General features: G+C 33.5%; 1 protein-coding gene across 8 annotated transcripts in view; it reads left to right on the top strand.

Moving 5' to 3' along the window:
* Tbc1d5 (TBC1 domain family member 5) overlaps positions 1-17,288 on the top strand; it is a 524,655-nt gene that overhangs the window by 238,147 nt on the left and 269,220 nt on the right. The gene's annotated exons all lie outside the window — the stretch shown is intronic.

Raw genomic sequence — 17,288 nt, 5'->3', positions numbered from 1 at the left:
TGAATTGAATCTGTAAATTGCTTTTGGTAATATGGCCATTTAAACAATATTAATTCTGCCAGTCTGTGAACATGATAGGTCATCTTCTGTTGTCTTCAATTTCTTTTCTTCATTGTTCTATAATTTTTGCTGCAGGGTGTCTTTTACCTCCTCAGTTAGATTTATACGTAGGTCTTTAATTTTTTGAGGTTGTTGTAAATAATTTTTTTTTCTGATTCTTTCTCAAATTCATTGTTGGTGTTGATTATTTGATTTTCATAAACTGATTTTGAAACTTGGCACTTTGCTGAATTTATTTATTACCCGTAGAAGTCTTCTGGTGGAACTGTTTGGATCATCATCAGCAAAGGGTGATAATTTGACTTCTTTTCCTGTTTGTATTCTTTTTATTTCCTCCTCCTTCCTACATGATCTGGCTAAAAAATCAAGAACTAAGTTGAATAAGAGGGGTGAGGGTGGACATTCTTTTGTTGTTCATGGTTTTAGAAGGAATACTTTGTATTTCCCCATTAAGTATGATATTGGCTTTGGGTTTATTGTGGGTAGCCTTTATGATGTTGAGACAAGTTTCTTCTATCCTTGTTTCTTCACTGTTTTTTTGAATGGATGCTGAATATTTTGAAGGCTTTCTCTGTGTCTAATGAGATAATTGTGATTTTTTTTTCCAGAATTCGTCATGTGGTGAATATAATTTATTACTTTTTGTATGTTAAACCATCCTTGCATCCCTGTAATGAAACCAATTAGGTCATGTTGTTAATTTGATTGGATTCTATTTCATATAAAGATTTTTGTATGTACATTTATTAGGAATATTGGTCTATAGTTTGCATTTCTTGACTTTTCATTGTCTGGTTTTGATATCAGGATGATACTGGTTTCATACAACGCATTTGGAAATGCACTACACCTTTGTATTTGGGGAAATAATTTGAGAAGCATTGGCATTAGTTTTTCTTTAGGGATCTGGTAGAATTCAGCTGAGAGTCTGGTCCCTGGATTTCCTTTGTTGCAAGTTGTTATTTTATTTTATTATTTTTCTATTTCATCTAGACTTTTCCATTTATTGAAGTGTGTTTTCAAAAGAGTCCCCAATGATCCTCTGAAATTCCGTGCTGTCTGTGGTGATATCTCCTTTTTCATCTCTACTTTTATTAATTTAGATCTTTTCACTATTTTGGTTACTTTGACTAAGTGTTTATCAGTCTTTTTATTCTTTTAAACAAACAACTTTTTGTTTCAGATAGTTCTATTATAATCATGTTTTTTCAGATTTTATTTTTAGGGGCTGGTGTTTTGGCTCAGTGGTAGAATGCGTCTTACCTAGCATTTGTGAGGCACTGAGTTCAATCCTCAGCACTACATAAAAAATAAAGGTATTGTGTGCATCTACAACTAAAAAACAATATTAAAAATATTTTAATGTATGCATTTTTAAATTGTAGTCACATGATTTAATCAGCAAATGAATGATAGTCTAAAATATTGGTTAGTTTATGTGCTAACATACACATTTTGTAGTTTCAATTTTTCTTAGATATTATAAATTGTTACTCCAGTTAAGTTCAAATATGCATAACAAAATTCTCCTGTAGTGTTTATAGTCATTTGATGCTACGTGGAGTATATATGAAACTTTTTTGTTCAAAATTTGTCTAACCAGAATTAGGTTTAGTCAGGTACCTAAACAAAACATGAAGAAAATGACACAACACAATATTAAGGTTCCTCAGAAGTATCTGAAAGATTAAAGTATGTTTCACAAACTTTTGTTTTTATTATAATTCTTTGGAACCTTGCATCATTACTCATGAGTTTCTGTATATAATTTCTTCAGCAATGTTGTTCATAAGATCTTATTGGACAGTTTATTCATTGAATTATGCTCTGAATTTTGAGGTGGACGTTGCAGGAGTATATTTTGAATCATATTGGTCATGCAGTCACATATATACATAATGTAATAATGTCTGTTTCATTCTGCTGTCTTTCATATCCCCACATGCCCTCCCCTCCACTCCCTTTACTTCCATCTACCTAATCTAAGATAATGCTATTTTTCTCTAGTGCCTCCCTGCCTTATTGTTAATTAGCATCCGAATATTAGAGAAAACATTTGGCCTTTGGTTTTTTGGGATTGGCTTATTTCACTTAGCATGATATTCTCCAACTTCATCCATTTACTGGCAAATACCATAATTTCACTCTTCTTTAGAGCTGAGTAATAGTCCATTGAGTATATATACCACATTTTCTTTGTCCATTCATCTACTGAAGGACACCTAGGTTGGTTCCACAATTTAGCAGTTGTGAATTGAGCTGCTATAAATATTGATGTGGGTTGCATTACTGTAGTATGCTGACTGAAAAATGAGAAATTATATCCCATATATGTATGATATATCAGAGTGCATAAATGCAATCTACTGTCATGTATAACTAATTAAAAAATAAAAATTAGTAAAAATTATACATGATTTTTATTATACATAAAATGTATGTTAAATATATTTATATAGCAAGAGTAAGTCACGGGGAAAAGAATTCAAAAGAGATTGAACATACTGAAGAGTTTGAACACGCTGTTTGAATTAGAAGAATATGTGAAAAGTTGAACAGTATAGAGTATAGATCTCTGCTATTCAATATGGTAGACACTAACCACATGGGGTTACTGAGTACTTGATACATGGCTGGCCAAATTGAGATGTGCTATGAATGCAAAATGTATTTCAAAGATTCATTGTTAAAAATGATTACAAAATACTCTGTGAATATTCTTGATATTGACTATATGTTTAAATTATTTCCAAATATATTGGGTTGAATGATTAAAAAAAAAAAGCAAGTTATGGATGCTGGGTTGTGGCTCAGTGGTAGAGCGTTTGCCTAGCATACATGAGACACTGGGTTCAATCCCTGGCACCACATAGAAATAGACAAAGAAAATAAAGGTATTGTGTCCATCTACAACTTAAAAAGAATTAAAGTTATAAACGATTGTGAAGATGATTGAAAAGGCAAATGCAAAATATAAGATATCAAAGTTAAAATCCCATTTTTAATAACTATCCTAACATTTATAAATGTGTAATAAAGGGGTTTCTCATTATTTTTCTCTGCTTATTAAGCCATACATAATATATTCATATATATATTTTGCTGTATTTTGCTTTCTTCCTGTCCTTGCCTGCTATTTTCTGGAAACTAAATAGGGTCAAATTTTCAAGGAATACTTCATTTTTACCCATAAGGTATTGTATTTTCAATCTGCCTATTTATTACCAGTTAATAGTGATTCTTTTTCATTAATACAAGCCTGAGGCTCTCTTGAAATACATGTAACTATGGGATATTGATTAAGTGTTCTATATGGTATTGTTTTTTGGGGCTTGAAATATTTTCTGTAAGAAAGTATGATTGAAATATCAAATTGTTGGTATCTTACTCTAGTATTTTACTATGTTTTAAGTATTTTACTATGTTTATTTTACTATGAGTTACAGACAGGGCTGCTTTTTTGGCTCAGTGATAGAGTGCTTGACTGGCATGCGTGAGGCATTGGGTTCAAGGCTTAGCACCACAGAAAATACAAATAAATAAAGTAAATGTACTGTGTCCATCTACAACTAAAGGAAAAAAATATTTTAAAAAAGATGTTAAGGTACAATAGAAATTTAAACCTAACTACACATAAATGTAAATATTAAATATTATTCTCTGACCTAAACACAGGAAATTATTAGATGTTGGGCCAGCTTTTCTTGTTGAAGTTTTGTATGACTGGACATTAGGTGCTTAACTTTCACAAAAGAAGATATCAGCTCCTGGTCCAGTATGTATAGAGTGGTTAGGTTTAGCAGGATCCTTACTGAATGAGTGAGTTTAACTGAAAAGCATGATGCAACCTTTGAAAACCATAATAGAGTTAAGTTTACATACTTGAGATGGCTTGTATTTTCTGATTAGAGATGTAGAGACCTGGAAGGAACATTAGTTCCGATCCTACAACAATTAAAAAATAAATTCGGATATTAAATTTATAATTTTTATTGAACTCACTGAGGGCTAATGTTGCAATGAATTAACCCAGAATCTATTTTTTACTCATTTGTTTATTTTTTATTTTATTGGTTATTTTTAGTTATATCTCACATTAGAATTCATTTTGATATAACAGCATGGAATATATCTTCTACTAAGTACTCCATTTTTATGGATGTACATGATGGTGGCACTCATTGATAGTGTATTCATATAAGTACATAGAAAATTTATATTGGATTCATTCTGCTGTCTTTGCTTTTCCTATTCATTCCCTAATCTACTGAATGTTTATTCTTTCCCCTTTCCTCTTTATTATGGATTATTTATGAAATAAAACAATTGACCTTTGATTTTTTTGAAAGTAGTTTATTTCACTTAGCATGGTATTCTTCAGTTTCACCCATTTACTGGTAAATGCCATAATTTTATTCTTCTGTATGTTTGAGTAATACTCTATTGTGCATATATACTACTTTTCCTTATCTGTTCATCTGTTGAAGGGCACTGAGGTTGGTTCCCTAGCTTGGCTATTGTGAATTGTGCTGCTGTAAACATTGATGTGGCTGTGTCCCTGTAGTATGCAGATTTTAGTTAAGTCTTTATATAATGAGGAGTTGAGTCATGTGGTGATTTGAGTCATATGGGATAGTTGAGTCATATGGTGGTTCCATTCCCTAATTTTTTGAGGAGTATCTGTACTGCTTTCCAGATTGTTTGCACTAATTCATAGTTCCACCAATAATATATGAGTCCCACATCTTCGCCACAATATTTTGCCTACATCCTCACCAACATTTATTGTAATTTATATTCTCTCTCTTTTTTTTCTTTTTTAACTTTTCCTTATAGATGGACATAACATTTTATTTATTTATTTTTATGTGGTGCTGAGGATTGAACCCAGTGTCTTACATGTCAAGCAATCTACCACTGAACCACAACCCCGGCTCTATTTGTATTCCTTGTAATTTCCATTCTGACTGGAGTGAGATGAAATCTCAGTGTCGTTTTGATTTGCATTTCCCTAATTGTCAGATAGTGAACATTTTTTTTTCATATTTTTTAACCATTCAAATTTCTTCAAAGAAGTATCTTTACAGTTTCTTCACCCATTTATTGATTTTTTTTTTTGGTGTTAAGTTTTTTGAACTATTCATATATAGTGGAAATAAGTACTCTATTCATAGTGCAGGTGGCAAAGATTTTCTCCCATTCTGCAAACTTTCTTCACATTCTCAGTTGTTTCCTTTGCTGAAAAGAAGCCTTTTAGTTTGATGTTATCCCATTTATTGAATATTGATTTTACTTTTTGCACTTCAGGAGTCTTATTAAGGAAGTCAAATTTCAGAGTCCATATGTTGAAGTGTTGGGCCTACATTTCCTTGTAGCAGGTGCAGGGTTTCTAATCTAATTCCTGAGTCTTTGATTCACTTTGAGTTTTGTGCAGGATGAGAGATAGGAGTTAAACTTCATCCTACTAAATATGGATTTCCCCTGCCTTATTTGTATTCTCGATAATTATCATTCCAGTTTTCCCATCACCATTTGTTGAAGAGGTTATTTCTCCAATGTATGTTTTTGGCACCTTTGTCTAGTGTGAGGTAACTGAATTTTGGGGGTTTGTCTCTGTGTCTTCTATTCTGTTTTGTTACTATAGCTCTGTAGTATAATTTAAGGTCTGGGATTGTGATGCCTCCTGCTTCGTTTTTCTTGCTAAGGATTGCTTTGGTTGTTCTGGGCCTCTTATTTTCCAGATGAATCCATGAGTGAATTTTTTAATTCTATGAAGAATGTCATTGAAAGTTTGATGGGAATTGCATTGAATCTGTATAGTGTTTTGGGTAGTATGGCCATTTTGACAATATTAATTCTGCCTATCTAAGAATATGGGAGATCTTTCCATCTTCTTAGGTCTTCCTCAATTGTTTTCTTTAGAGTTCTGCAGTTTTTTTTGTAGAAGTCCTTCAACCCTTTTGTTAGGTTGATTCCCCAAGATTTTTTTTTTTTTTAAAGCTATTGTCAATGGGATTTTCCCTCCTAATTTCTCTTTTAGCTGCTTTGTTTTTGAAGTATAGGAATGTGATTGATTTCTGGGTGTCAATTTATATCCTTCTACTTTGTTGAATTTTGTTATGAGTTCTAGAAGTCTCCTAAATATAGAATCATGTCATGTGCAAACAGAGATAGTTTGAGCTCTTCCTGTTTGTATCTCTTTAAAATTCTTGCCTAATTGCTTTGGCTAGAATTTTAAGGACTATGTTGAATAGAAGTGTTGGAAGTGAACATCCCTGTGGTATTCCAGTTTTTAGAGGTAAAGCTTTAAGTTTATGTTTGTTTAGAATGATGTTGGCCTTGGATTTGTCATCTGTAGCTTTCACAATGTTTAGGTATGTTCCTTCTATCTCTATTTTTTCTAGTATTTTAAGCATGAGTTGATGCTATATTTTGTCAGATATTTTTTCTACATCTATTGAGATAACCTTGTGATTCCTGTCTTTTAAGTCTATTGATGTGATTAATTGTGTTTATTGATTACTGTATGCTGACTCAAACTTGCATCTCTGGAATGAAACCTACTTGATCATGGGGTACTATCTTTATAAATGTGTTTTTGTATGTGGCTTGTCAATATTTTATGAAAATTTTTGCTTCTGTGTTCATCAAGTATATTGTTTTGAAGTTGTCTTTATTTAATGTTTTTGTTTGGTTTTGGTATCATTGTGATAATAGCTTTATTATAGAATGTGTTTGGAAGATTTCTCTTTTCTATTTCATGGAATATTTTGAGATGAATTGCTATTAGGTCTTCTCTAAAGGTCTGATAGAACTCCTCTGAGAATCCACTCAGTTGTGGGCTTTTCTTTGATGAGAGACTTTTGATGGTTGCTTCAATTTCCTTACTTTGAAATTTTTCTGTTTAAATTATCTGTATCCTTCTGGTTCAATTTGGATAGGTCATATGTCTCTAGGAATTTTTCAGCATCTTCAGGATTTTCTAGCCTATTGGTATATAAATTTTCAAAATATTTTCTGATTATCTTCTGTATTTCAGTATTGTCTATGGTGATACTTCCTTTTTTCTCACAGATTTTAACAATTTGAGTTTTTCCTCTCTTCATTTTGGTTAGCTTGGCTAAGGGTTTATCCATTTTGGTAATTCTTTCAATGTACCAACATTTTTTTCAATTTGTTTTTTTTAAATTTCAATGTCATTGATTTCAGCTCTTATTTATTGTCTTCTGATTTTGGTGTTGGTATATTCTTCTTTTTCAAAGACCTTGAGATGTAATGTTTGATTATTTGGTATCTTTGTATTTTTTTAGTGAATTAGCTCAGTGCTGTGATCTTTTCTCTTAGAACTGCCTTCATAGTGTCCCAGAGATTTTAATATATTGTATATCTATTCTCATTTGCTTCTAAATTATTTCTTAATTTCACTCCTGATTTTTTCTGCTATCCAGTCATATTCAGTAATGAATTACTTACTCTCCAGGTGTTAGAGTAGTTTTTGTTTTTTATCTTATCATTAATTTCTAATTTTATTCTATTATGATCTGATAGAATGCAGAGTATTTTCTGTATTTTTTATATTTCATAAGAGTTGCTTTGTGGCCTATGATATGGTGTATTTTAGAAAATGTTCCATGTGCTGATGAGAAGAAAGTGTATCTAATCATTGACAGATGAAATATTCTCTGTATACCCGTTAAGTCTAAATTTTTAACTGTATTTTTCTGTTCTATACCTTCTTAAATTTTTGTTTAGAAGATCTATCTTATCCATTGATGAAAGGGGCATGTTAAAGTCACCATGACCTATTTGATTCTTGATATCGAGAAGGGTTCGTTTGATGTACATAGATGCTCTATTGTTTGGGGCATTAATAGTTTGTTATTTTCTGTTGTTGTATGATTCTCTTAAGCAGTTTGAAGTGAAGTTCTTTGTTTCTTCTAATTAACTTTGGCTTGAAGTCTGTTTACCTGATATTAGAATAGACAATTCTGCTTGTTCCAGGAATGGTGGCTCGAGCCTGTAATCCCAGTGGATCAGGAGGCTGAGGTAAGAGGATTATAGCCTCAGCAATTTAGTGTGGCCCTAAGCAACTTAGTGAGACCCTGTTTCAAAATTAAAAACATATAAAAGGGCTCAGGATGTGGCTCAGTGATTAAGCACCCTTGGGTTCAATCCTGGGTAATGAGGGGCAAAAACCGATATCCCTGTTTTTTTAGGAGATACATATGAGTGATATTTTGCCCATCTTATCACCTTTAGTCTTTGCATGTCTTTGCTTATGAGCTGAGTCTCTTGGAGACAGCATCTTGTTGGGTCTTGTTTTTTAATCCAGTTTGCCAGCCTATGTCTTTTGATTAACAAGTTTAGTCATTAACATACAGTGTTATTATTCAGAGATGATTTTCATTTACTGTCATTTTGATTTATTTCTAGTTTTTAAATTGAATTAGATTTCACTTTGCTTGACTGTTATTCTAATTTGGTTTCTCCCTCTGCTGTTTCATATTTTAATTTTTTCTTTATGAAATATTCTATTGTATGTTTTGTAGTGTGGGCTTTCTACTTGTTAATTCTTTTAACTTTTGTTTATTGTGGAAAGTTTTTATTTCATCTTCAATTCTGTAGCTTAATTTTGCAGGATATCTATTCTTTGTTGGTATCCATTTTCTTTCAGTGTTTGGTGTATACTACTCTATCATTCTAATACATTCCAGCTTTTAGGGTTTTGCTTGAAAAACTAGCTGAGATCTGGATTAGTTTACTTCTAAGTGTGACCTGTGATTTTTTTTTCTAGCAACTTTCAAAATCCTATCCTTATTTTGTTAGGTCTTTTCATAATGATGTGCCTTTGTTTGTGTCTGTTGTAATTTTTATACTTGGAGTCCTGTATGCCTGCATTTCATTTATCAGGTTTTGGAAAATTTTCTGATATCCTGTCAATAAAAAGATTGTGCATTCCTTTAGTGTATACTTCAGAGGCTTATCTATTCCTATGAATCTTAGATTTGTCCTTTTCATATTATACCATATTTCTTGAAAATTCTGTTCTGGTCTCTTAACATCTTTTCTCCATAATTTATTTTCAACATCATATACTTTGCCTTTGTTGCCTAAAACTCTTTCAAGTGATCTAGTCTATTGGTGATGGTTTCAATTGAATTTTTAATTTGGTTTAACAATTCCTTTATTTCAGATTGATTCTTCTTCAGGATCTCTATCTCCTATTAAAGTGATCTTTCACCTCTTGTATTTTTCTCTGATATTACTCCTAATATCACTTTTACTTTGTAGATCAGTTTAACTGTGAACTTTCGAAATTCCCTGTCTGACATTTCCTCCACTGTGGTGTTCATGGGGTCTGTTGTTGAGGCATCATGGAGTTTTGGGGGATGGTTTGTTCTCTTTATTGTTTGTGTCTACCCATCTATCTGAATGGATCTGGAGCAACAGGTGTGTTTTTTTTTAATTTGTAGATGGGCACAATATCTTTATTTTTATTTGGTACTAAGGATTGAACCCAGTACCTCACACATGTGAGGCAAGTGCTCTACCACTGAGCCACAATTCCAATCCCACAGCAGAGTTTTTATCCTATGAATTTATAGTGTTTATAGGAATCTTGATGAAAAATTAAGGAGTCATTTCCATTGCAGTGGGCAAAAATGTCAATGATAATATATGCTCACTGTCTGTATTTAACTTTCTTTCCATTTACATTTTTTCTTGAGATATGCATAGGACAAAAGAGTAGGGCCATCCATTGTCAACTCCTTTCTTTTATTGTGTTGCTCACCAAGATTCTAGTTGGAGTTCAAAAACGTCTGCTTTTCTTCTCAGTAGTAAGATGAAGTTTGGCATGGGAAACAGTGTCAACTACTGTCCAGAGTGAAGCTGCAGTTGGATTCTGTGAGATGAGTTTGTGTAGATGGAGGTCTTGTATTTAGTGAGGCCCCACGTACTTTATTGCACAGCTAATCATCTGAAGATATTAAATCAGTGTACCTTTAGAGCTCATCAGATGCCTAACTATCCTGGGAGCATGTACCCCAGGAGTCTTCCCAGGCATCCACTAATAACACAGGGGAGCCAGTCCCCTGTTAATTCTATTGCTTGCCAAGTACTCGTCTTCATGGCTTCTCAGCATCTTTCCCCATGGGCAATCACATCTGCCTATTCAGTTTCCATTCCCACCTCAGCTGGTCTTGTATCCTTCCTAGCTTCTTGGGGTTGGTCTACCAGTGCAGATGCACCCATCCATTCAAATTTTCAGTCTACTGCAATTGGTCCTGCGAGATACTGAACTGAAAGGAAGAAAGGAGTCAGATTCTCCCTGGCTTCTCCAACTTGTATTCCCCCCAGAGCAATACACTCTCCATGACAAAATTTCTCTGGATTTTGCCAGACTCATACTAGGTCTTGTGGATGATATCTGCCTGTCCTCTGTAAGGGAGCTATTACTGTTTTCCTGGATCTGAGTTTTTGATTTCTGTGTTTGCTGGCCCTATGGTTGGCTCCAAATGGCTCCTGCCTTGGGTCTACCTAACCAATTGTTCATCACAGGGAATCATTTATGTACCAATTTATTGTGTCCAACAGCCTCTGGATCAGCCTAGGGCGGGGTGCCCCTCTGATCTGAAAGTTGTATTTCTCAATTTTTTCCATTCAGGTTTCCACAGTTCCACTGTGCCTGACAGCAGCCCAGTACTATTTTTGTCACATTATCTTGTTTAATATATCCCCAAATTTTAAGTCTCTAAGGTACTCTGAATATCTAGTATTAAGTGTTGGTGAAATCTCTCTTTTACACACTTCACAGAGAAGCAGTATTCCTGCTGGTTGGATGTTTGGTTGCTGAGCTATAAGAAAAGCTATTTTTTCTTGTTCTAACTCAGTATTTAAGGAGAGATAGATACCTGGAGTTAGAGACATCGTGCAAGTATTAACTGGATAAAATAAAACAGGATACCTGTAGAAGAAAGATGACTTTCTTGCATTGGTAGAACCTCAAATGTGTATTGATGCAAGAATATGAAGGCCTTGGAAGCCTCAAATGTAGGGGGAATGCATACTCTCTTACACCTCCTCCCTCCCTCCCTTCCTTCCTATTCCCTATAGTGAGAAATTAGGGGAACAATATAGCAGCCTTAGCAAAAGAGATAATATACTTCCTATCAAGGCTTTCCCTGCTTTTTTTCTTTTCAAACAAAGCCGTTGTTGGTTAGGAGAGCTGCTGCAATTACCAGGTCACTTGTCAAACCCCTTTGCAGCTGGGAAATGAGAACAGGAAAAACAAGCAAACACTCAGCCTTTGAGGAAGGGGCAGGACTATATACCAAGATCAGATTATGTCGGAGAGGGGAGAATGACCACTGAGAAGGCCAGAACACATGAGACTCAGGGTCATAATGCTGACCTAAGATAATATGAATCAGAAGATCAAAGAAAAACCTCCCCTATGGCTTATTCCTTTGTTGCCAACATAACAACTGTTTAGTAATAAGTACATTGCAAAAGAGACCTTCTCTGAGTACAAATGGAAGACTTAAGACTGAGTGTGGAGCTGTTATGAGGACAACAAAAGATATTTGACAGCTACCCACCCCAAAGAACAAGTGTCATTATATAATTTGAAGCCTGTGCTATACCTAGCTCACCTTTTTAATACATGAATTCAAATCTTGTGCTAAAGTCATATCAGAAGGAAATCTGTGTCAATTTCCAAGCAATAAAGAATACCTTTTATCATATACCTCATGATTATGATATACAAGAACTTCAAAAAAAGTTGAAGTAATCAAGAGACAATTAGAACTTGAAACAAACAGAATTGAATCAACTGAGGAACTGGTTCATAATGATTCCTAAATAAAATAAGTTCAGTAAAGGGCTCTAATGTAAAAGCTGGCAACATAAAAAATGGCATGGTTAATTTCAGCAGGGAGGTGAATACTGTCTCTGAACCAAAGGGAAGTCCTTGAAATGGAAAACATAGTAAAAGAAATGGTAAATGCTAGCAATACAAAGATTGTGGGAAGCCTTTGTTTGATCCTTGATTTCTTAGTGTTGAAGAGTCATAGTTTAGAAATACCTTTTGAATGTGAGGAATGTGGGAAATTCTTTAGGTATTCTTCCATATCTTTGTCCACAGAGAGGAACACATACTGGGTTAGACCTTATATATGTAATAAACATGAGCAGACCATCACTTGTCCAAATGAATTCATGATATTCCCTTACAAACTCTGTTCTGCCTACTCTATCTCAATGAATGTACCAAACTATACCTAGTTATGTAAGCTGGAAATTTAGGAATTATTATTGACATCTATTCATAACCCCTCATACCTGGTTAGACACCAGATTTACCTCCTAAATACCTGAACATCTTTCTTTCACTTTCCTTTCTTTTTTACCATTATTGTGTTAAAGCTCCTTTAATTCTTTTTGTAGGTGGGATTTGTCTTTTATCACATTATATATAGAAAGCTCAGTGGGTTTTAATTAACTTTGGAGATATATTTTGGTGGACTATTTAAAATAGAAAGCATATGTCTTTGGAGGAGGAATGAGGATTGGGGATAAAGAGTTTAAAGAGAGGATATCTCAAAAGAGTTAGCAATCATCCTCCAGTGAACTGAGAGGCTTCCCCAATAGACAATATTAGCCATTTCATTATGAATGCTTTATTATTTTGAACAATAGCTAAGACCCAAAATATAGTGGCTTTAAAAAGAAGGAAGCATATTAACCTTACCTAATAGTCCTGAGTGCTGATTGAGCTACTCAAGATATCCTTTGTCTCTTCTCTGTTATTCCTCTACTATTTCCTACAGTTATGCTACCTTGTCTGGAATATGGGTGTAACTGGTCCTCAACTATGTCAATACAGAAAGTGAAAGTAAACATATGCAGCAGATTAACTATGATTTTTGAATCTAATAATAAAATATTGGGGCTTGTGTTTTTAGTATTTTTTGCTTCATTTTTATAGGAACATTTTAATTGTCTTACAAAAGTATTGGTCTGTGACTGGAAATTTTAAAAAAATTATCCTTCACCAAAGACCTTCCTACTTCCCTATCCCTCCTCCTCTTCCTATGATTGTAAAGAACTTCTTAAGAGTATAAAAGCCATTTGTAGCCTATAGGCCAAAGAAAAAGAGATCATTGACCTGATTTAGCTGTTACTATTGGCTGCTATACTAGTCCATGGAAAAGAAACCTAATGGAAGGATTCAAGGATTTTGTTCGTTTGTTTTGAGTTTTACTGTTTTTTTAAACTTATATATGCAGGGCTATTTGTAGTCACAAAGGACCTGTAAAGTATAGTCTGTAGCTGGGTTGCCATATGCCCAGCGTGAAGGAGGAAATAGATTTGGAGCAACAGTATTGTGAAATACTTAAGGTTCACAAAATACAGATGCTTATATTTAGGCATCCACTGTCAATCAAGTTAGTTCTTACATGGACAATGCTAGCAAGGATGTTCTAGGGTGAGTAACAGCATGAATATATTTTTATGCTTATGGAGTATGATATTTATCTGTCTTCTAAAAAATCAGTTATTGGGGTTGGGGTTGTGGCTCAGTGGTAGAGCACTTGCCCAGCATATGTGAAGCACTGGGTTTGATTATCAGCACAGCATATAAATAAATGAATAAAATAAAGGTGCATCAACACCTTAAAAAATATTTAAAAAATAAAAAAATCAGTTATTGCATAAAATCTGATGGAGACATTGAAAGTTGTTTTACAAAACAGTATTAAAACATATATTTTATTCAAGTTGTAAAATATATATCAAATATGTTAAAATGTTTCTAGAAATCTATCAGAATACTGGCAATAATAGAATTATGTCTGCCTTTTTATTTTTCATACAAATATTCATTTGAAAATTTCTACAATGTTTCATAATTTTATCACTTTATATTTGTTTCATAATGTTAATAACTTTTAATTAATCAATTTTCTTTCTTTACCATCAACAGCTATGTAAAGATTTATGAATGGATATTTTTACTATAGAGTTATTTAGAACAGCTAAATGTTTTTTTTTTTTTTTTAAAGAGAGAGTGAGGGGGGGAGAATTTTTTTTTTTAATATTTATTTTTTAGTTATCGGCGGACCCAACATCTTTGTACCTGGTGCTGAGAAGCGAACCCGGGCCGCACGCATGCCAGGCGAGCGCGCTACCACTTGAGCCACATCCCCAGCCCCAGCTAAATGTTTTAAGTAAAGGAAATATCCACTGATAGAAGATGGTTAATAATTATAGAATATTGATCAATTACTATGTTAGGTAGCCATTTAAAATTTCATTAAAATTTTTTTAAATAATAAAAGAAATGCTTCTATGTATAATATGAGGAAATAATGGAACACAAAAATTGTTTTTATATACATTAATATATATGAATGATACATGATTTATGTTTTATAAGAAAATGACAAAAGGGAAGTATTTTCCCCCTTGTAATTATATGATAAATTGTTTTTCCTGTCTTTTTTTTTCAGGTGTAGTTTTTGTCTTAATAATTTATCTTAATTTGATGCAATTCTTAATAAAGTTCCAATGACATTCTTCATAGAAATAGGAAAAGCAATAGTGAAATTCATTTGGAAAAATAAGAAGCCCAGAATAGCCAAAGCAACCCTTAGTGAGAATAGTAAAGCAGGAGGTTTCACAGTACCAGGCCTTAAATTATACCAGAGAGCTATAGTAACAAAAAAGGCATGGTATTATCACCAAAACAGACATGAAGACCAGTGGTACAGAATAGAAGACACAGAGACAAATGCACATAAATACAGTTATCTTATGCTAGACAAAGACAACATAAACATACATGGGAGAAAAGATGGCGTGTTCAACAACTGGTGCTGACAAAACTGGAAATCTTTATATAGCAAAATTAAATGAAACCCCTCAATTCAGAGAGGATCAAGGATCCAGGCATTAGACCCTGCACATACTAGAAGAAAAAGTAGCCCTAAATCTATATTATGTCTGCGCAAGAACTGAATTTCTCAACCAGACTCCTAAAGCACAAAAACTAAAATAAAAAAGCAACAAATAGGGTGTTATCAAACTACACCGCTTCTTCACAGCAAAGGAAACAATCAAGAACGTGAAGAGAGAGCCTAAAAAAATGGGACAAAATCTTTGCCATCTGCCCCTTAGAGCATTGATCTCCAGGATATATAAAGAACTCAAAACTTCACTAAAAAAACAAATAACCCAAACAATAAATGGGCAATGGAACTATCAGGCACTTCACAGAAGAAGAAATATGATCAGTTAACAAATATATGAAAAAATGTTCAACACCTCTAGCAATTAGAGAAATGCAAATTAAAACTGCAATGAGAATTCTATCTCAACTCCAGTCAGAATGGCAATTATGAAGAATACAAGTAACAATAAATGTTGGCGAGGATGTAGAAGGTACATTCATTTATTGTTGGTGTGACTGCAAATTGGTGCAACCACTCTGTAAAGCACTAAGGAGATTTCTCAGAAAAATTAGAATGGAACCACCATTTGACCCAGTCATCTCACTCCTCAGCATATACTGAAAGGACTTAAAATCAGCATGCTACAGTGACATGGCCACATTAATGTTTATAGCAGCTCAACTTATGATAGCTAAACTCTGGAACCAACCTACGGGGGCAACCTAGGTGCCCTTCAACATAATGAATGGATAAAGAAACTGGTACATATATAGAATGGAATTTTCTTGGACCATTCAGAAGAATGAAATTATGGCATTTGCTGGTAAATGGATGAAACTGGAGAATATCATGCTAACTGAAATAATCCAAAACCAAAAGCTAAATGTTATCCAAATGATATACAGTGGTAATTCACAATAACTGGAGGGCGGGGGGAAATAGAAATTCACTAAATCAGAGAAAGGGGAATGAGAGGAATGGTGGGGGTATAGGAATAGGGAAAATGGTAGAATGAATTGAACATAACTTTCCTATGTTCATGTATGAATTCATGATCAGTGTAACTTCACATTATGTACAACCAGAAGAATGGAAAGTTATAGTCCATGTATGAATATCAAAATATACTGTTATGTATATCTAAAAAGAACAAATTTTTAAAATAATAATTTATCATGTACATAGATTTTTTTCCTTTTTTATTATTTAGACATGAACAAGCTCATCTATGAGACCATGCAAAAATTTTTAGAGGTGAAATGATTATGAGAGCCTTTATCTAAATAATTAATTAATACACTGATATTGATTAACCTGGCTGTAACATTAGGTAGGAGCAATGTGCCTGGAGGTGTGACTTTGGGTTATATACTTTGTCCCTGGTGAGTGTGCACATGCACACATACATACATACATACACACACACACACACACACACACACACACACTCTTCCTCTTATCTTTTAGAGCCCTAAAGTAGCTTTCTTTAAATTTTGTTTTTGTGTTTTACCCAGAATTTTAAATTATATTCAGTGGAAGAGACAGTCTATAGCTGTGCTTCACTGAATATGGAGCTAGAATTCCTATTTTATTAGTAATGGACGATGTGCTATTTTACCCCGTAACTTTTATTTATTTTTTGTAGTTTAGGGTTATTCTTATTCAAAAACCAACTTAATTTCTCACATGTATAGAGTGCTGTTTATTGAAATAAATAAAATTAATATCGTGTTTATTGTGTATGGGAATAATATAATAGAAACACAAATATTTTTTCCACCATAGAGATAATTTCACACTCTATCCTATTTAAAATATCCTAGACAATAAAAAAAACCCGAAAAAAAAAGAAAATAAAATATCCTAGACAGAAGAAAGCAGTTGTCTCAGCCTTTGATTCAGCTGTGCTTTCCTCCTGCCCACTTCAATCTAGTCTTCAGAGTAGCAGCCAGTAGCACCCATAAATTAATTATTTCATCATTTTAATATTTTCTGGTGGCTTTTCCTTTTACTTAGAAAAGCCAGTCTTCCTCCCTTATAAAACCTTGAATCTGTAACTATGCCCTGTCTGGCAGCCCTCATCTACTCCTGTACCTCCATCCTTCAGACACCATGACTTTATTTTCTAAATGCCAGCCTCTACTGTAAAGCTTTGCATGTTATGTCCCTTACCCTACACATTCAAATGACTTGTTTTCTTATCACTAGAATCAAAAATCAGATGCTACTATTCTGTGAATACCCTTCCTTAGATACTGAATGTCACATTAT

Source organism: Callospermophilus lateralis, chromosome 1, assembly GCF_048772815.1.
Source record: "Callospermophilus lateralis isolate mCalLat2 chromosome 1, mCalLat2.hap1, whole genome shotgun sequence".
In the NCBI taxonomy this organism is placed as follows: domain Eukaryota; kingdom Metazoa; phylum Chordata; class Mammalia; order Rodentia; family Sciuridae; genus Callospermophilus; species Callospermophilus lateralis.
Note: the sequence above shows the minus strand (reverse complement) of the source record. Positions and strands in the feature narration are given on the sequence as shown.